We start from the raw sequence: 21,511 nt of genomic DNA on the forward strand, positions 1-21,511 counted from the left end.
TTTTTGTTGATAACTACGTCACCGCGAGAAGTCGTAGGAGTCCATTCCCTTTCTCATCAAACACGACACAGATCATACGAGACACAGGATGTAGGGTTGGGTCTCTTTCTCTTCTATATCTTATGAGGGGTGTACATGTTCCATATATAGAGATGTGAGACCCCTAAGGGTAAAGTCGGTATTTGCCCACATAACCCTAACCAGGGTTACTTAACACTCCCCATTGGTCGAATACCGCGACCAACACATGTCTCGTTAAAACTCTAAAAAACCCAGTGGGAAAACTATGGAGAAAGAGTACATGGTGACGCAAATTGCATTAGCACTTTGTTGCCTCGTTAAAAATCTCATGTGAGAAACTTCAGGAAAACTCACCAAAGAAAAAAAAAGTACAACAACTGTCATCAGGACATATTTTGATCTTCTATATCTAGATTCCATTGAATCTTCTATAAAGGCTAACTTTAGAAATGGGCTCCCCTGATCCTTGCAAAAGTGTCTCAGTATGGCAAAATACCTTATTCTGGAAGTATATGAAGTTATGCACGTAGAGATTTAGCAAAAGATTGCATATTCTTGCAAGGATTATTTCAGGAACTTTACCTCAACTCACTTCTAGCTTACACGAGGTAAGTGAACGTATCAACATAAATAAGTCATTTTTACTAGTGGTGTTCGATCGACTGGATCTACATATCTGATAGAAACTTCTATAAAGCTTCATGTATTGATCATCAAGTTGACACCTCTAGGGCATACTGATATGGCATTCAGTGTCTCGCAATTGTGATCAATATTAAGCATTCGCTCCCCCTGACGATGACATCTGTCAAAGTCTTTATCCCTCGTAATTCAAACACATCCTTCAAGATATGTGTCATTGTTTATCTGAAATAATGAGGGTGGATGAGGCTAGGAAGCTACACCTTTCATTCTATCATACACCACAATGTATACATAATTGTGCAAAGCAAATAACTTATCCTTCCACAGGACTTAGGGGATATTATAATTGTGATAGTACATATTCTAGATATGACTCATCCCTCCAGACGTTCATTCATTACAACTTATATGATGGTGTAACATAAATCCATCAAAGATTGTAATCCATCAGGGATTCTTCATCGATCAGATACATCGTTATAGTCTGTCATTCTGGCACAATGGGGATATTTTGCCAGTAACACCTAAACCTTATAGATTTCTGCCATAAGGGCTTTAGAGGATACCGTAATTTCACATCAAGTGGAAAATACCATGAGTAAAACTCGTGGAATGCACATGTTCATATTCGGTGAACTTCAAGACCTTTGGTACCTCATCTTATTCCTTTTCGGGTCTTTATTGGTCTTTATCCCTTTATATGGGTTATCAAACTTTTGTGTTCAACACATACTTTATTTCTTCTGGAAAGGTTCCATCAAGGAACATAATCTCGTCTAGGAGATATCATTTCTACATAGGAGAGTGTTCATTCGTCAGGAATGTATTATTCGGTACGAGATTTATATGTTGCATATTTATAATTCTAAGATATGAGTCCTCGTAGGATATCATGCGGATCTTCAGAATCCTATTAACTGCATATTTTAATTCATGCCATTTGCTAGATATATTACATAGCGAAACAGTGTTTATTCAACACAAATGTGGGATGGGTCTCTTACAAGACCACTTGAACCATCGCATTCACCACACATTATTTTAATAGTGCCCATAAATGTCCAAACTTCAAGCTCGTGATTTTCATTTTGCGATTATTGGTTCAGCCTCGATTGCATTTATCAATGACCCAATAAGAGAGCTTCAAGCACTCATGCCTAGGACTTTGTTTTGGATCCCTTTGCAATCTATAGAGGCAAGATAGGTGTCGACACATTTGTCTCCCATATTTAATAATGATCTTCGTCATTTCCCAAAACAAAAGATTCATTGTTCCGTATTCCTAGCACAATGATATTGCGCGCATTGCTATAAATTTCATCATCAAGATGAACCTCTCAGTGAGGAAAATCACCATCAGGGTGAATTAATCGAAGGAGAGTTATCACAGACCACGTGAATCTGCAATCAGAACGTATGCTTTGACTAAGGCTGATGGATCATATTCGCAGGCATCCCCGCAGAATAGATCAAATGCAAATAAGTCAAATGTGAATATGATATTAATCCCGGGTATATCCACATCTACATCAGGTAGAAGCATTCAAACCAATATGGTTAATCCTCAACGATTTCTAGCAAACTCCATATACACAGGAGTACACACTGAACGACAGGTTCAGTTTGGCTTTTGTGTGTTTTATAGAATATTGAGGCATTACACTAGATGAACATTCCTCCCCCTAATGCCGAGATGTTCTAAAAGCATACATATAAAATCACCAACCTCAATCATCCAGTTGTGGCCAATTTATGCTATTATGGTGATTTATTTGGGAAATCTTACGCACATTACAGATAGGGGTTTTATGCAGTGAGCTTTAGACTTAGATTAATGTAGTGGCATGAATACTACATATTTGTCCTTCAACATGAAGGGTTAGTCTCAACATCCAACGAGACACGCAACAACAAGTTGCTTCATGGTTACAATTCTGCAAACTTTTTGTTATTATTACCAAATACACAATTAATCATTAAGATTTTGACTGATATGTGCAACATTATGTTATCCATAAGGGTCCTTCTGGGGCTCGTGCATACCATTCATCGTTTGGAGCCATTAGTTGACTTCAGGTCAACAAGTAAAATGACCATCATGGTTTAGCGCTCACAAGGACATTCACTGGTTGCATTGTGCTTTGAGGCACATAGGAAAATGTGTGTGTTTATATTGGTAGTAAAGTGCACGGCATCAGGCCAATGCTGCCAAGCAAAGATTTTTATATGCAGAGATGTATAGTCCAGCTCGTTTTTATCACTGCCCATGGTTTACCCAATTACTCATACCGTTCTGAAATTGGGTATCGATTTATGCAACATTTTTAGGTATTATATTTTTGAGATAGAACTATTAACAATAATCAATTATTTGTGATGTAAGTTGCCAGCGGGACAAACTTTTCTCCTCATGTTATATACCAACTTGTTCTATAAAGCGTAATGTCGTTCTCTTAATTGTTCAGCAAAAAAGAAGCTTTGGAATAGAACATACAACGCCAAGAATTTATTTTATTTGGGGAAATCATCTGATTCCTAAGCTTTCGACAAAGCAAATGGAGATAACTGTTTGGCAAGAGCAAATAAATACCAATATCCGTCTGGGACTAGTCTTCAACAACAGATAATACTGCTCCCATACGAAGGAGTCATCATGACTAGGGAGAATGCAACATGCCTCCATAAGATCTTTATATTTTTATCACAAATTATCACCACTTACAATCTCGTGGTCAAGACTTATGGCTCTTCTGGTGCCAAGTACCAAGGATATATTAATGCCCAATTTAGCTAAAAGCTCTGTGGTGATGTGGGATTTCATGGCTATTTTTCTACTCTTCTTACTTCTGGTAGATCAGATATAGGTTATGGTAAGCATGCCATGGGGTGAAATCCAATGTAGTTCTGCTACATAAACCCCATTTATATGTCCCTCCAGGTTTGACCTTTACCGTTTTGGTTACAATATATACCATATTCATCAAAGGACTATCCCGAGTTAATTTAGCAACTAGGGGTATTTATAATTTTGAGAGATGTATGCAACACAAGCATAAAGGTCCTAGATAGGACGAGCAAAGTGGTTCTACAGGAACACACAATGGTTTTCACACCAACATAGTGCAAATTTTCTCAGAATAACCTTTTGATGTACGTGTAACTTCGTGTTGCTAGAGGTTATATGTCCTTTTATCTCATAGTTTGCTTCTTGTCATTCAGCGACAAAGAGAGCAATGTGCTAATATCTGGTTGAGCACTATATAACTAAGATTTCTAGCCTTTATTCATTTGGTAAGGTCTCTTTGCTTACTAACAGAATCCCAAGTTGTGATGTCTTCTATGCCAAAAAAGGTTTTCATGCATTATATATCTTCAGGTTACTTCGGGTAAAACTTTTATGCATGAAGAGAGAACAAAGAATTAACTTATCTATGTTTCATTGTATTTCAATTTAATTTCCCAGATTTTCTAAGCACTATAGAGCTTGATATAGTTGTTATGGCCACTTGGCGATATATATAAATATATGATGCCACACAACACAATCAAATAAAATATAGAGCTAAACAAAATTGTTTACGAAGGTTGTGCTATGCTATGACTTCAGGGGCTCCAATAATCCACCACATTCCACGCGAGTACAAGCTCCAGCATATCTGGCGTCAACATGTGTGCGCCTATCAGGGTTACGACAACAAATAAGCCTCCGTAACAAGCGCAATAGGCGCAATTGTGGCTCGGTAGTTGGGTTACAGGATAAGTCCATGCAACATGCACAATAGGAGCAACTGTGGCTCGCTGATCACGGTAGACGAACCGTGCCTGCAGGACATGCGAAAAATACACGACTCGACGATGGCGGTCCGACTCAACGGGAGTAGTCCGACTAAGCGAGAGTGCGACATAGCAATCACATGACGCAACCAAGTTCGTATGACACAAATATTGCGTCGTGTTGCTATGGCGCAGCCAATGCTCAGCCAATGTCATAACTCAATCGATTAATAATGTATCATGATCGGTGTGTCCTAGTACCCACTATACAATTTAATCGCTCAGCGTGAGTCCGAAAGCTCAACACAACACAAATATTTAGAGCGCTTTAATTATACACAATATATACTCCACATGCATTTTAATATTTTCTACTATTTACTTCAGGAAATAAAGCAGAAAAAAATAAATACTAATATTAATGCATAATCATAACACATCGGGTGTAAAAATATTTTTCCAATATTTAAGCATGCATTTTTCTATTAATTATTTACAACAGAAAATAATTAATTGAGGTAGAAGCCGTAACATAAAACATGCTTTATTCTATTTGTTATTTTCAACCAGAAATAAATAGAATAAATATGATATGTTTTCATGTAAAATATGGGAAACCACATAAAAATGGAAGTTGTTTTTGCTTTTTTTCAACTGATCGTGTCGCTTCATCCGTGTAGCAAATGGATTTACCTGACCACATCTTGCATGTCGTAGTAGCAGGTAGTCAAATACGATCATGAAAAAAGGAGTGGAAGCGTGCATCGCTTGCATGACAGGTGGGGTCAAGAAGGGGTAGGGCCCGGTCATCAGGACCGGGAGACCGGAGCGAAGCAAGGTCCAGAGTGTAAAGATCCTTTTCTTTTCCTCATCCATGCAGTCGGTTGCAAGATCCGTTTTTACTGCGCTTCACGCAAGACGACATGTGGTCTGCGGTCTGCGCTACGGAAGCCTCGGCGGCGATCTTCCGGTCACGCTGTTGGCAGGAGCGATGCAGACCCTTCTTATGCTGCAGGGGCATGGTGACTCCTTTCACCACGAGCATCGAATCTAACTGCATCTGCCTATGCCCACGCCAGCCCTAAATGCGCCACATTCTTCAAAGAATATGCTCAACGCCCTCAGCATGAGGCTTATTTTGCCTTTGTGGCGGCCTGGCGGCCAGACTCCAACGACGAGTGCGGGCGTGACTATGGGCGCAGCGGTCGTGCACGTGATTTCTATGCCCAGCGTGTTGTCCACGGTGTTTTGCGCCAGCGATGTAGAGACAGGGGAGCGGAGTTCATGACGCGGCCATGCGAGGTGTGACTAGCGGTTGGTGAGCGTCGCCAGTAAAGTTGCCTTTTTTTCACCGCGAACTATAGATCTAAAATTTCATACTATATTTCTTGATCCAACAAACGGAAACGAAGTCTGTCGCGTAGGACAGTTCGGCAAGGTCAGAGGACCTGCCGACTTGATGGAGAGTTGGTGCAGATCTAATCCCGCAGCAATGTCGAGGTAGACCGTGCTGATAACATGTTGAGAACTATGTTACCATGGATCACTAGATCCGCTCCCTTCCCTCCCGTTAGCAGTAGAGGCGTGAGAAGTTATAGGAGCCCGTTCCCTTTCCCATCATACACGATAGAGAACACACGAGACACAGGATGTAGGGTTGGACCTCTGACCTCTTTCTCTTCTATAGCTTATGAGGGGGTGTACAGGTTCCTTATATAGAGATGTGAGATCCCTCAGAGGTAAAGTCGGTATTTGCCCATATAACCCTAACCAGGGTTACTTGACAATTTTTATGGACGGAGGGGCGGGCCAATGCTGTGCTTGAATAGGTATGTGACCGTGTGTTGTCACGAGGCGGAAGAATGTGGGTAGCGGCGCCTAAACTACGAATATATTTTTTGTTTATTTCTAAACACTAAGGTACATTTGGTCTGGTGGTTAGTCCTAAATTTATGAAGTAAAGCGTGGGGAGGGGGTCCACACATACATAATGGAAGGACGTGTGCGCGTACGTGCACATTGCTGTGCGTTATTACCAATAGGCCGGGATCGGAGGTACGTACGTTGGCAGACTGCACAGTACACATTGGTGATGTAATATATAACTAGGTAGGTGCTCGTGCGATGCTACGGAACACAAATTGCGAGCCTCCAATGGACTTAGAGCCCTGGCGACGAGCGACGTGAATACATTGGTGAGTGCTCGTGCGTTGCGACGAGAGTAAAAAAATTTGTATGAAATATATAAACGGAACGACAAATATCACTATGATATGTAAAATCCGTGTGTTAAACATTATTAATATCACACAAATTATTTCTAAAGAGTCAATTTAGAATTTTGTAATGACAGACCAATATGTCGACAACCATACACTAATCTAGTCCTTTTTAGTGATATCAATAAGTCGCTGTTGTATGTTTGAAGGGATGGTATATCGACACAAATTGTCCTCATAACTTAACAGATCAATCACAGAGTTACTTCGAAGTATCTTTGCATCCTACACAAAAACAACAGAGAACAAAACGTCAAATTTGTATTATGTAACTAGAATGTATGTTTGAACATTAAACGAATGTACTACACTCACCCTAATAAATTCCATTTGTCTGTCATTCCCCCACATGGTCATAGCTTTTAGAACGAGGTAGCTGGTATTAAGCCTATAGAACAATGTTTGGCCAACTATGTTATATACAATGATTATCATAGAAAAAAATTTAAACTGCTGAGAAGGTGGTACGAAGAAAATACCCTCTTAAGTCAATTGGAATACCAGTCTGAATTGTATGTTCCCACTTAAAAATATCCTCTGCCCATCCAGAACATTTCTTGCTGTAGGCAATCTTATATTTCTTTGAGACCATGATAATCGCTTTCGCGAACCTCTTGTATGGCATGTGCTTATACCAATCTTCAGTCGGTGTAAAGTCGATAAAAGTCACGTGCTTTTTAACATGATCTATTACGAAAAGGGTGTAACATTCGTTGAATTTCCATGGCATAAGAACCTGCAAAATATCAGTCATTAGGAATGCAAAGAAGTGCCCTTTATAAATACATTCGAAATGAACACATACTTACATATCTACATCCCGTGATATAATAATTCATTGATGGCCAACAATCGAGTGTTTTGGCTAACTCTTCTGTTGTAGGGTCCTGATGGTACTTTGGAAGTTTTGAGAGCACCTAGAGGGGGGTGAATAGGTGATCCTGTAAAACTTAAAACTTAAAGCCACAAACTTGATTAAGTGTTAGAGCAATAAAGTCAAGTGGCTAGAGAGGAGTTCTTGCTAAACACGATAACCACAAAGAAATCAACACAGAGAGGCACAGTGGTTTATCCCGTGGTTCGGCCAAGTCCAACACTTGCCTACTCCATGTTGTGGTGTCCCAACGAACGAGGGTTGCACTCAACCCCTTTCAAGCGGTCCAAAGACCAACTTGAATACCACGATGTTTCTCTTGGTTTCACTATATCCCGCTTGCGAGGAATCTCCACAACTTGGAGCCTCACGCCCTTACAATTTGATGATCACAAAGAAGCACGGAAGTAAGGGTGGGAAAAGCAACGCACACAAGACACAAAATCAGAGCACAAACACGCACACTAGTCACAACTTGAGCTCGCAACACAACTCGAAGAGTTCTCTACTCAAATGGAGCTCTAGTTGCTATCACAAAGAATCAAATGCGCGGAAATGGAGTCTTGGTGCTTAGAGTTGATCAAAGAATGCTTGGTGTGCTCCTCCATGCACCTAGGGGTCCCTTTTATAGCCCCAAGGCAGCTAGGAGCCGTTGGAAGCAATTCAGGAAGGCAAATCTTGCCTTCTGTCGGGTGGCGCATCGGACAGTCCAGTGCACCACTGGACACTGTCCGGTGCGGATTGCTTTCCTAATCTGGCGTAGTCGACCGTTGAAGATTTGGAGCCGTTGGCGCACCGGACACTGTCCGGTGCACACCGGACAGTCCGGTGCCCCCATCCGACCGTTGGCTCGGCCACGCGTCACGTGCGGATTGCGCGGCCGACCGTTGGCGCGCCCGACCGTTGGCTCACAGGTCAGTCCGGTGCCTCACCGGACAGTCCGGTGAATTATAGCTGTACGCTGTTAACTTGGTTCCCGAGAGCAGCGACTTCGCCGCAGACGACTCACTGGACAGTCCGGTGCACCACCGAACAGTCCGGTGATTTATAGTTGTACGCCGCCATCGAGACCCGAGAGCAGGCTATTCACCGGGACTGGTCCTGGCACACCGGACACTGTCCGGTGCACCACCGGACAGTCCGGTGCACCCAGATCGAGTAGCCTTTTGGCTGAACACAGCCAACTTAACTCCAACGCGATTTCTCCTGTTTCTAACACTTAGACACAATACATTAGTCTTCAAAACAATGTACTAAGTCTAGAAACATACCTTTAATCTTGATTTGCACTTCTTGAGTCTTTGGCACAAATATTACTCAAAGCATTTGTGTGGAGCATTAAATCACCAAAATCTTATAGAAATGGCCCAAGGGCACATTTGCCTTTCAATCTCCCCCTTTTTGGTGATTTATGCCAACACAACAAAAAGCAACTAAAGAAGTGCAACATCAATGCAAATGAGAACAAAAATTTGTATTTGATTCAAATTTGACATATTTGGATCATTCTTTGCCACCACTTGGTTTGTTTTCACAAATCAAACTTGAAAGGGAATTAGGCTTACACCTATTTCCTATACTAATTTTGGTGGTTGAATTGCCCAACACAAATAATTGGACTAACTAGTTTGCCCAAGTTTATAAGTTCTACAGGTACAAAGGTTCACCATAAGCCAATAAAAAGACCAAGAAAAAGGGTTCAAACAAAGGAGCAAAGGGACAACCGAAGGCACCCTGGTCGGGCGCACCGGACTGTCCGGTGTGCTTCCGGACAGTGTCCGGTGCACCAGGGAAGACTGACCTCAAACTCTTCACCTTCGGGAATTCTCAGAGCCGGCGCGCTATAATTCACCGGACAGTGTCCGGTGCTCCAAGAGGACGCGGCTCCGAACTCGCCAGTCTCGGGAATTCGCTTCGGCTGTTCCGCTATAATTCACCGGACATGTCCGGTATACACCGGACTGTCCGGTGTAACTGCGGAGCAACGGCTACTTCAGGCGCCAACGGTCACCTGCCAGCGCATTTAATGCGCGCCAGAGCGCGCAGAAGTCAGGCACGCGCGAACAGGCGCACCGGACACTCTACAGTGGATGTCCGGTGCGCCACAGGACATCCAGGCGGGCCCAGCGTCAGAGCTCCAACGGTCGGAACCCTAACGTTCGGGTGACGTGGCTGGCGCACCGGACATGTCCGGTGTGCACCGGACTGTCCGGTGCACCATGCGACAGACAGCCTCCACCCAAACGGCTAGTTTGGTGGTTGGGGCTATAAATAACCCCAACCACCCCACATTCAAGTCATCCAAGTTTTCCACTTCTCAACCACTTACAAGAGCTAGGCATTCAATTCTAGACACACTCAAGTGATCAAATCCTCTCCAAACTCCACACAACGCCCTAGTGATTAGTGAGAGAGATTTGCTTGTGTTCTTTCGAGCCCTTGCGCTTGGATTGCTTTCTTCCTTCTTTGATTCTTCATTGCGATCAAACTCACTTGTAATTGAGTCAAGAGACACCAATCTTGTGGTGGTCCTTGTAGGAACTTTGTGTTCCAAACATTTGAGAAGAGAAAGCTCACTCGGTCCAAGGGACCATTTGAGAGAGGGAAAGGGTTGAAAGAGACCCGGTCTTTGTGACCACCTCAACGGGGAATAGGTTTGCGAGAACCGAACCTCGGTAAAACAAATCCACGTGTCACACTCCTTATTCGCTTGCGATTTGTTTTGCACCCTCTCTCGCGGACTCGATTATATTTCTAACTCTAACCCGGCTTGTAGTTGTGATTATTTTTGAGAATTTCAGTTTCGCCCTATTCACCCCCCCTCTAGGCGACTTTCAATTGGTATCAGAGCATGGTGCTTCATTAGAGCCTAACCGCTCGAAGTGATGTCGGCAGATCACACCAAGAGGGAGATGGAGACCGGCGACAAGCCCACTACGAGTCACGGGAGCACTTCATCGGAAGAGTCCCGCACCAAGAGGAAGGAGAAGAAGAAGGACTCCTCCAAACGGAAGGAGAAAAGATCTTCTTCTTCACACCACAAAGAAAAGAAGGAAAAATCCTCTTCCCACAAGCCGCATCGGAGTGGGGACAAGAAAAAGAGGATGAGGAAGGTGGTCTACTACGAGACCGATTCTTCGTCGACATCCACCTCCGGCTCCGACGCAGCGTCCGTCACTTCTAAGCGCCAAGAGCGTAAGAAGTATAGTAAGATCCCCTTACGCTACCCTCGCATTCCTAAACATACACCTTTGCTTTCCGTCCCATTAGGCAAACCACCAACGTTTGATGGTGAAGACTATGCTAGGTGGAGTGATTTAATGCGATTTCATCTAACCTCACTCCACAAAAGTATATGGGATGTTGTTGAGTTTGGTGTACAGGTACCATCCGTAGGGGATGAAGACTATGATGTGGATGAAGTGGCCCAAATCGAGCACTTCAATTCCCAAGCCACAACCATTCTCCTCGCCTCTCTAAGTAGAGAGGAATATAACAAGGTACAAGGATTGAAGAATGCGAAGGAGATTTGAGACTTACTCAAGACCGCACACGAAGGTGATGAACTCACCAAGATCACCAAGCGGGAAACGATCGAGGGGGAGCTCGGTCGCTTCCGTCTTCGCCAAGGAGAGGAGCCACAAGATATGTACAACCGGCTCAAAACCTTGGTGAACCAAGTGCGCAACCTCGAGAGCAAGAAATGGGATGACCACGAGGTGGTTAAGGTTATTTTAAGATCACTTATTTTCCTTAACCCTACTCAAGTACAATTAATTCGTGGCAACCCAAGATATACACTAATGACTCTCGAGGAAGTAATCGGGAATTTTGTGAGCTTTGAATGTATGATTAAAGGCTCAAAGAAGATCAACGAGCTTGATGAACCCTCCACGTCCGAAGCACAACCGATGGCATTTAAGGCGACGGAGGAGAAGAAGGAGGAGTCTACACCAAATAGACAACCAATTGACGCCTCCAAGCTCGACAATGAGGAGATGGCTTTAATCATCAAAAGCTTTCACCAAATCCTCAAGCAACGGAAGGGGAAGGATTACAAATCCCATTCCAAGAAGGTTTGCTACAAGTGTGGTAAGCCCGGTCACTTTATTGCTAAATGTCCATTATCAAGTGACAGTGACAGGGATAACGACAAGAAGGGCAAGAGGAGAGAAAAGAAGAGGTACCACAAGAAGAAGGGCGGCGATGCCCACGTGTGCCGCGAGTGGAACTCCGACGAGAGCTCCACCGACTCCTCCTCCGACGACGAGGACGCCCGCCAACATCGCCGTCACCAAGGGACTCCTCTTCCCCAACGTCGGCCACAAGTGCCTCATGGCAAAGGACGGCAAAAAGAAGAAGGTTAAATCTAAATCCTCCACTAGATATGAGTCTTCTAGTGATGAAAATGTTAGTGATGAGGAGGATAACTTGCGTACCCTTTTTGCCAACCTTAACATGGAACAAAAGGAAAAATTAAATGAATTAATTAGTGCTATACATGAAAAGGATGACCTTTTGGATTCCCAAGAGGACTTCCTAATTAAGGAAAACAAGAAACATGTTAAGGTTAAAAATGCTTATGCTCTAGAAATAGAAAAATGTCAAAAACTATCTAGTGAACTAAGCACTTGCCATGACACTATTGCCAACCTTAGAAATGAAAATGCTAAATTAATTGCTAAGGTTGATTCAAATGTTTGTAATGTTTCAATTCCAAATCTTAGAAATGATAATGATGATTTGCTTGCTAAGATTGAGGAATTGAATGTATCTCTTGCTAGCCTTAGAGTAGAAAATGAAAATTTGATTGCTAAGGCTAAAGATTTTGATGTTTGCAATGTTACTATTTCCAACCTTAGAAGTGAGAATGATATATTACATGCTAAGGTTGTAGAATTAAAATCTTGCAAACCCTCTACATCTAATGTTGAGCATGTTTCTATTTGTACTAGATGTAAAGATGTTGATATTGATGCTATTCATGATCATATGGCTTTAATTAAACAACAAAATGATCATATAGAAATATTAGATGCTAAAATTGCCGAGCATAACTTAGAGAATGAAAAGTTTAAATTTGCTAGAAGTATGCTCTATAATGGGAGACGCCCTGGCATCAAGGATGGCATTGGCTTCCAAAGGGGAGACAATGTCAAACTTAGTGCCCCTCCTAAAAATTTGTCTAACTTTGTTAAGGGCAAGGCTCCCATGCCTCAGGATAACGAGGGTTACATTTTGTACCCTGCCGGTTATCCCGAGAGCAAAATTAGGAGAATTCATTCTAGGAAGTCTCACTCTGGCCCTAACCATGCTTTTATGTATAAGGGTGAGACATCTAGCTCTAGGCAACCAACCCGTGCTAAGTTGCCTAGAAAAAAAACTCCTAGTGCATCAAATGATCATGGCATTTCATTTAAGACTTTTGATGCATCTTATGTTTTGACTAACAAATCCGGCAAGGTAGTTGCCAAGTTTGTTGGGGGCAAACACAAGGGCTCCAAGACTTGTGTCTGGGTACCCAAAGTTCTTGTTTCTAATGCCAAAGGACCCAAAACCGTTTGGGTACCTAAAGTCAAGAACTAAACTTGTTTTGTAGGTTTATGCATCCGGGGGCTCAAGTTGGATCATAGATAGCGGGTGCACAAACCACATGATGGGGGAGAAGAAGATGTTCTCCTCCTACGAGAAAAACCAAAACCCCCAACGAGCTATCACATTCGGGGATGGAAACCAAGGTTTGGTCAAAGGTTTGGGTAAAATAGCTATATCTCCTGACCATTCCATTTCCAATGTTTTTCTTGTAGATTCTTTAGATTACAATTTGCTTTCCGTTTCGCAATTATGTCAAATGGGCTACAACTGTCTATTTACTGATGTAGGTGTCACTGTCTTTAGAAGAAGTGATGATTCAATAGCATTTAAGGGAGTGTTAGAGGGTCAGCTATACTTGGTAGATTTTGATAGAGCTGAACTCGACACTTGCTTAATTGCTAAGACTAACATGGGTTGGCTCTGGCACCGCCGACTAGCACATGTTGGAATGAAGAATCTTCATAAACTTCTAAAGGGAGAGCACATTTTAGGACTAACAAATGTTCATTTTGAGAAAGACAGGATTTGTAGCGCATGCCAAGCCGGGAAGCAAGTTGGCACTCATCATCCACACAAGAACATCATGACAAGTGACAGGCCACTGGAGCTCCTACACATGGATTTATTCGGCCCGATAGCTTACATAAGCATCGGCGGAAGTAAGTACTGTCTAGTTATTGTGGATGATTATTCTCGCTTCACTTGGGTGTTCTTTTTGCAGGAAAAATCCCATACCCAAGAAACCTTAAAGAGATTCTTGAGACGGGCTCAAAATGAGTTCGGCTTAAGGATCAAGAAAATTAGAAGCGACAACGGGACGGAGTTCAAGAACTCACAAATAGAAGGCTTCCTTGAGGAGGAGGGCATCAAGCATGAGTTCTCTTCTCCCTACACCCCACAACAAAATGGTGTAGTGGAGAGGAAGAATCGAACTCTATTGGACATGGCAAGAACCATGCTTGATGAGTACAAGACACCGGATCAGTTTTGGGCCGAGGCGGTAAACACCGCCTGCTACGCCATCAACCGGTTATATCTACACCGAATCCTCAAGAAGACATCCTATGAACTCCTAACCGGTAAAAAGCCCAATATTTCATATTTTAGAGTCTTTGGTAGCAAATGCTTTATTCTTGTTAAAAGAGGTAGAAAATCAAAATTTGCTCCTAAGACTGTAGAAGGCTTTTTACTAGGATATGATTCAAACACAAGGGCATATAGAGTCTTTAACAAGTCCTCAGGGCTAGTTGAAGTTTCTTGTGACGTTGTGTTTGATGAAACTAACGGCTCTCAAGTAGAGCAAGTTGATCTTGATGAGATAGGTGAAGAACAGGCTCCGTGCATCGCGCTAAGGAACATGTCCATTGGGGATGTGTGTCCTAAGGAATCTGAAGAGCCTCCACATGCACAAGATCAATCATCCTCCTCCACGCAAGCATCTCCACCAACTCAAAATGAGGACGAGGCTCAAGTTGATGAAGGAGAAGATCAAAGAGATGAGCCACCTTAAGATGACGACAATGATCAAGGGGGAGATGCAAATGATCAAGACAAGGAGGATGAACAACCAAGGCCGCCACACCCAAGAGTCCACCAAGCAATCCAACGAGATCACCCCGTCGACACCATCCTCGGCGACATTCATAAGGGGGTAACCACTCGATCTCGTGTTGCACATTTTTGTGAGCATTACTCTTTTGTTTCCTCTATTGAGCCACACAGGGTAGAGGAAGCACTCAAGATTCGGATTGGGTGATGGCGATGCAAGAGGAGCTCAACAATTTCATGAGGAACGAGGTATGGCATTTAGTTCCACGTCCTAACCAAAATGTTGTAGGAACCAAGTGGGTCTTCCGCAACAAGCAAGACGAGCATGGTGTGGTGACAAGGAACAAAGCTCGACTCGTGGCCAAGGGGTATTCACAAGTCGAAGGTTTGGATTTTGGTGAAACCTATGCACCCGTAGCTAGGCTTGAGTCCATTCGCATATTATTGGCCTATGCTACTTACCATGGCTTCAAGCTTTATCAAATGGACGTGAAGAGTGCCTTCCTCAACGGACCAATCAAGGAAGAGGTCTATGTTGAGCAACCTCCCGGCTTTGAAGACAGTGAGTATCCTAACCATGTCTATAGGCTCTCTAAGGCGCTTTATGGGCTCAAGCAAGCCCCAAGAGCATGGTATGAATGCCTAAGAGATTTCCTTATTGCTAATGGCTTCAAAGTCGGAAAAACCAATCCTACTTTATTTACTAAAACTCTTGACAATGATTTGTTTGTATGCCAAATTTATGTTGATGATATTATATTTGGGTCTACTAACGAATCTACATGTGAAGAATTTAGTAGGATCATGACACAGAAATTCGAGATGTCTATGATGGGGGAGTTGAAGTATTTTCTAGGATTCCAAGTCAAGCAACTCCAAGAGGGCACCTTCATTAGCCAAACAAAGTATACTCAAGACATTCTAACCAAGTTTGGAATGAAGGATGCCAAGCCCATCAAGACACCCATGGGAACCAATGGGCATCACGACCTCGACACGGGAGGTAAGTTCGTGGATCAAAAGGTATACCGGTCGATGATTGGTTCATTGCTTTATTTATGTGCATCTCGACCAGACATTATGCTTTCCGTATGCATGTGTGCAAGATTCCAAGCCGACCCTAAGGAATCACACCTTACGGCCGTAAAACGAATCTTGAGATATTTGGCTTATACTCCTAAGTTTGGGCTTTGGTACCCTCGGGGATCCACTTTTGATTTGATTGGTTATTCGGATGCCGATTGGGCGGGGTGCAAAATCAATAGGAAGAGCACATCGGGGACTTGTCAGTTCTTGGGAAGATCCTTGGTGTCTTGGGCTTCAAAGAAGCAAAATTCGGTCGCTCTTTCTACCGCCGAAGCCGAGTACATTGCCGCAGGCCATTGTTGCGCGCAATTGCTTTGGATGAGGCAAACCCTGCGGGACTATGGTTACAAATTAACCAAAGTTCCTCTTCTATGTGATAATGAGAGTGCAATCCGCATGGCGGATAATCCCGTTGAGCATAGCCGCACTAAACACATAGCCATTCGGTATCATTTTCTTAGGGATCACCAACAAAAGGGGGATATCGAGATTTCATACATTAACACTAAAGATCAATTAGCCGATATCTTTACCAAGCCACTTGATGAACAAACTTTTACCAAACTTAGGCATGAGCTCAATATTCTTGATTCTAGGAATTTCTTTTGCTAATTTGCACACATAACTCATAAGTATACCTTTGATCATGTCTCTTTTATATGCTATGACTAATGTGTTTTCAAGGGTGTTTCAAACCAAGTCATAGGCATATTGAAAGGGAATTGGAGTCTTCGGCGAAGACAAGGCTTCCACTCCACTCTATTACTCATCCTTCGCCATCGCTCCGCTTCACTCTCCGTCTTTGGTATAATCTTTACTCATATGTTTTAATTGCCAAAGGGGAGATAGTAGTTAGCAAAAAGACCTATATTTCATTCCAAGTATCCATTTTTGGCGATTCATGCCAAAGGGGGAGAAAGTATTGGCCCAAAGCAAAAGGACCGCACCACCACCCTAATTTTACAATAATTAATGATTTTCAATTGGTAAATTTCAAATTGGTATCTCTTTGTGTTCTAGAGGGGGAGAAAGTAGTATTGATATCTTAAAACCCTCTTGAACGCTAAGAGGTGAATTTATTGAGGGGGAGTTTTGTTTAGTCAAAGGAAAAGCATTTCAAACAAGGGGAGAAAATTTCAAAACTTGAAAATGCTTCTCAAAATCTTATTCATTTACCTTTGACTATCTTGCAAAAGGACTTTGAAAAGAATTTACAAAAGAATTTGCAAAAACAAAACTTGTGGTGCAAGTGTGGTCCAAAATGTTAAAAATAAAGAAACAATCCATGCACATCTAGAAAGTAATATTTATTGGCTCAAATTCTAGGCAATCTTTGCACTTAGATTTTGCAAACTAGTTCAATTCTGCACTTCTATATTTGCTTTGGTTTGTGTTGGCATCAATCACCAAAAAGGGGGAGATTGAAAGGGAATTAGGCTTACACCTATTTCCTATACTAATTTTGGTGGTTGAATTGCCCAACACAAATAATTGGACTAACTAGTTTGCCCAAGTTTATAAGTTCTACAGGTACAAAGGTTCACCATAAGCCAATAAAAAGACCAAGAAAAAGGGTTCAAACAAAGGAGCAAAGGGACAACCGAAGGCACCCTGGTCGGGCGCACCGGACTGTCCGGTGTGCCACCGGACAGTGTCCGGTGCACCAGGGAAGACCGACCTCAAACTCTTCACCTTCGGGAATTCTCAGAGCCGACGCACTATAATTCACCGGACTGTCCGGTGTACACCGGACAGTGTCCGGTGCTCCAAGAGGACGCGGCTCCGAACTCGCCAGTCTCAGGAATTCGCTTCGGCTGTTCCGCTATAATTCACCGGACATGTCCGGTGTACACCGGACTGTCCGGTGTAACTGTGGAGCAACGGCTACTTCAGGCGCCAACGGTCACCTGCCAGCGCATTTAATGCGCGCCAGAGCGCGCAGAAGTCAGGCACGCGCGAACAGGCGCACCGGACACTCTACAGTGGATGTCCGGTGCGCCACAGGACATCCAGGCGGGCCCAGCGTCAGAGCTCCAACGGTCGGAACCCTAACGTTCGGGTGACGTGGCTGGCGCACCGGACATGTCCGGTGTGCACCGGACTGTCCGGTGCACCATGCGATAGACAGCCTCCACCCAAACGGCTAGTTTGGTGGTTGGGGCTATAAATAACCCCAACCACCCCACATTCAAGTCATCCAAGTTTTCCACTTCTCAACCACTTACAAGAGCTAGGCATTCAATTCTAGACACACTCAAGTGATCAAATCCTCTCCAAACTCCACACAACGCCCTAGTGATTAGTGAGAGAGATTTGCTTGTGTTCTTTCGAGCTCTTGCGCTTGGATTGCTTTCTTCCTTCTTTGATTCTTCATTGCGATCAAACTCACTTGTAATTGAGGCAAGAGACACCAATCTTGTGGTGGTCCTTGTAGGAACTTTGTGTTCCAAACATTTGAGAAGAGAAAGCTCACTCGGTCCAAGGGACCGTTTGAGAGAGGGAAAGGGTTGAAAGACCCGGTCTTTGTGACCACCTCAACGGGGAATAGGTTTGCGAGAACCGAACCTCGGTAAAACAAATCCACGTGTCACACTCCTTATTCGCTCGCGATTTGTTTTGCACCCTCTCTCGCGGACTCGATTATATTTCTAACTCTAACCTGGCTTGTAGTTGTGATTATTTTTGAGAATTTCAGTTTTGCCCTATTCACCCCCCCTCTAGGCGACTTTCAAAACTCAATTTCCTATCTCTAAGTCAAAAACACTTGTTGAGGCATAGAGAGAGATATTCCAAGAGAATTGATCAAAGATTCAAAAACTCCCCCTTTTTCCATAATCAACCATTCTCCCCACAAGAGACCAACTTTTGACAATAAGAGACAATAAGAGTATTTTGACAAAACAAAAGCTCCAACTCTACTATTTTCAAAATTCTCAAGTGGTAGCTGATCCATTTCTTGCTTTGGCCTTAATTTCTCCCCCTTTGGCATTAAGCACCAAAACGAGATCATTATTGGCCCTTAAACCCCATTGCCTCACCAAAATCTTCAATGAAGAGTAAAAATGCAATAAAAACACGGAGATGAACTTGGAGTAAGTTACCCTCTCATCGGAGTGCAGTAGGGCGCCGGACGCTGCGAAGGCGGCTGCCACCGGTGGTCCCAAGCCAGCGAAGGCTGCCCCTTCGTCCAGCGGGTTGCCGGAGGCTGCGAAGGCGGCTCGAGGGTTGCCACCCCCTGGCAAGCGCGTTGCTGACTTCGCCACCGACATTAGCGTGGAAGATTATTTTGTTGGTAAGTCGTTGGCTCGAGCTTTTTTTTGATTTGTCGATGCGTCGCAGGGTTGGACGAAGACCAGCTTCTTGTTGTTCTGCCTGCCGTGGCGGCCATGGCGGCTGCCGTGGTGCCAAGGGCGAAGGGCAGTGCACTTTGTGCCGGTGGCGAGATACCGGCACTCACTGCCGTCAGGGACGAGGCGGGTGCCGTGTCCCACCGACTGGAGGAGATGAAGGAGGCGCTATGTCAGGTTCGTTGAGCTAGACCTCGGTTCGGTTTTTTTTAAACGGCTTCGCCGGGGCTGTGGTCTTGTGTGTCTCTTGTAGGCGGCTGACTTCGCAAACCGCGCGGCGTCGGGGGCCCTGATGGCAGTTGTGTCTGCCGAAGTCGAGAGACTTCGGACGCAACATGCTGACGCCGTACGAGAAAAGTCGGCCGCCGACAGCAAGTGCCGCAAGCTGGCGGACAAGGTGGCTGTGCTGGAGGGTGAGAAGGCTGACCTCCGGCGCCAACTGGCGGCGGAGAGGAAGGAGGCTACTGAGGCCCTCGCCAAGGCGCAGGCTACGCAAGTGGAGGCCAATTTGGCGTGGGCGGAGGGCAGCCTCGCCAGGCAGCGCGCCGAGCAGCTGGAGGAGCGGCTCAACGCGCTGCAGAGCCGTGTGGAGAGGGCCGAGGCCTCGGCGCGCACGGAGGCTGAGCGGACACGCAAACAGCTCATGGATTCATACCGTGAGCTGGGCGCGCGGACCGGTGAGTTTGATGTGCCGGACCGAGAGCCCGGACTTCGCTGCCTTGAGTGGGTGCAGGAGGAGCTGCAGGCGCTCCCCACCATCGTGGAGGGGTTTATGTCTTATGCTTCTCTGGTCACCTGCGAGGGGGCGATGAACGCGCTCTCTCGCGAAGGGTGCCGGCACTACGAGGTCTTCGACCAAGCTGATGAGGATTTGGAGCGTGATATCTACAAGGTTGAGGACCCCATAGTGAAGGAATCCGCCGGAGCCCTCTACGATCGGATGTGGGGCCCCCACGGTCGAGAGGTGGTCAGGGAGCGGGCCGAGACGGCGAGGAGTCAGGTAATGTTTGGCTTTTGTTTGGCGTTTGTTTAATGTGGGTTAAATGTGGGTTTGCTGAGTCTGTGTGCTGTGTCTTAGGCGGCGCGCGGCGAGAGGGTGGATGACTTTGGAGCTTTGAACAGCGCGCTGCCTGACCCGGAGCCGAACCCGGCGGCGGCTGTGCCCGAGGCCGCTCCGGAGCTGCCCCCAGAAAGCGCCGAAGGCGTTCCCGATGCCCCTGCAGCCACTGCGACCGGCGGAGACCTGTCGTCAACTGCTGCGCCGAGGGCTGAGGATCCTGTGGCGGTGGCTGCGGAGGCGACGACGGAGGCTCCCGCGACGACTGGGTCTTCGCAGGTGGCCTAGTGGGTGTGGGTAGTTAGGAAATTTTGGATATTGTTGCTGAACCTTGGTTGCTGTGCAGGTTCAAGATTTTGGGCCTGCGCACGCAACCGCTACTGCTAATTTTTGGGCGGCTTCGACCGTGGATGATGAGAATAAATCGGATGAGTCTGCGTCTAAATTTTCCGAGTTCGGTGACTCTGGGAGCTCTGTTGAATGGACCGAAGAGTCGTCGGATGGGGACTTGGACTACTTTGTGGCCTTGGATGTGGCAGTGGCGGAGGCTTCGTCGCAAGCTGCAGATGCTGATGTTGTGTCTGGTCCGAGTACTGGGCGTAGGCGGCGGAGGGCGGTTGCGAAGCGTAGAGTGAGTGGAACGGACGTCGGTCGGCTTCGTGTGAGTGGGGCTGGCAGGCAGGAACTGTTGTCCTTGCCGGCCGCTGTGAGTGCAGGTGAGGGGGAGTTGCGGAGTCTTTTTGCGGGTGAGGAGCTTAGGATAATGTTATTTAACTATAGGGAGATGGGGATTATTCCGAAGGTCGAGCCGATGTAGAAGGCGATGCCCTCGCTTGTACATGTGTAATGGCTTGTATGATGAGGTTGTGTGCCTTCGCGCACTCGGCTATGCTCGTGAGGGCGTTAAGTGCTTGGTCTGTGTTTGTTATGTTGGTCTGGTGCGCATGTAGTCGGCCTTTGTGCGGACAGTTTGGTGTAGCCGTTTTTGCACTTGTTAGGCTTCGTGCGGCTGTACCATTGTAATTGGTTCGTCGGACTTGATGCGCTGTCCCTGCTGCACCCTGAGGTGACTTCTGCAGGGATAGTGTTCGCGGCAAATTAGAGTTTTACGCACTTATTGCGCTAGTCCGGCTGCACCCTTAGGCGACTTCTGCGCGGATAGTCTTCGTGGAAGACTTCGATTTTTCGCACTTGTTGTGCTAATCCGGCTGCACCCTTAGGCGACTTCTGCGCGGATAGTCTTCGTGGAAGACTTCGATTTTTTGCACTTGTTGTGCTAACCCGG

Source organism: Zea mays, chromosome 1, assembly GCF_902167145.1.
Source record: "Zea mays cultivar B73 chromosome 1, Zm-B73-REFERENCE-NAM-5.0, whole genome shotgun sequence".
Taxonomy (NCBI): Eukaryota; Viridiplantae; Streptophyta; class Magnoliopsida; order Poales; family Poaceae; genus Zea; species Zea mays.